Source organism: Etheostoma spectabile, chromosome 18 (genome assembly GCF_008692095.1).
Source record: "Etheostoma spectabile isolate EspeVRDwgs_2016 chromosome 18, UIUC_Espe_1.0, whole genome shotgun sequence".
Lineage (NCBI taxonomy): Eukaryota > Metazoa > Chordata > Actinopteri > Perciformes > Percidae > Etheostoma > Etheostoma spectabile.
This window is the reverse complement of record NC_045750.1, coordinates 1,332,122-1,332,541: the sequence shown is the minus strand read 5'-3', so window position 1 is coordinate 1,332,541 and position 420 is coordinate 1,332,122. Positions and strand designations below refer to the sequence as shown.

At 40.2% G+C, this 420-nt stretch overlaps 1 protein-coding gene across 1 annotated transcript in view; it reads right to left on the bottom strand.

Moving 5' to 3' along the window:
• man1a1 (mannosidase, alpha, class 1A, member 1) overlaps window positions 1-420 on the bottom strand; it is a 190,749-nt gene that overhangs the window by 14,490 nt on the left and 175,839 nt on the right. The gene's annotated exons all lie outside the window — the stretch shown is intronic.

Here is a 420-nt window from a genome sequence, read left to right as displayed (position 1 = left end):
ACGAAGCCATCACCTGCCGTTAGCATCCCATTGACTCCCATTCATTCTGACGCCACTTTGACAGCAAATAACTTTACATCTGAAGAGATTAAAGACTCTATTTGTCCGTTGTTTAATTCTAAAGAAACACGCCAATGCATAAAAGGCTCCGTTACCTTGTAGCAGACGTTTGTAGAAAAATAGGCTAACGATTGTGTCATAACCACACGACTTACTGAGGCATAGTCGACGAATCACCGTATCGTCAGGAGATCCGTTTGGACTTCATCAGCTGTTTAGGGTTAATTAGTAATGTAGTAATTAGCATGTTAGTTAGCAGTAATTAGCCTGTGCCTATGTTAATGTTAACTAGCACTGCGTACATTTTAAAACTCTTCTTAATACCCACCTCATTTCATTGGCTTGTGTGTGTGTGTGTGT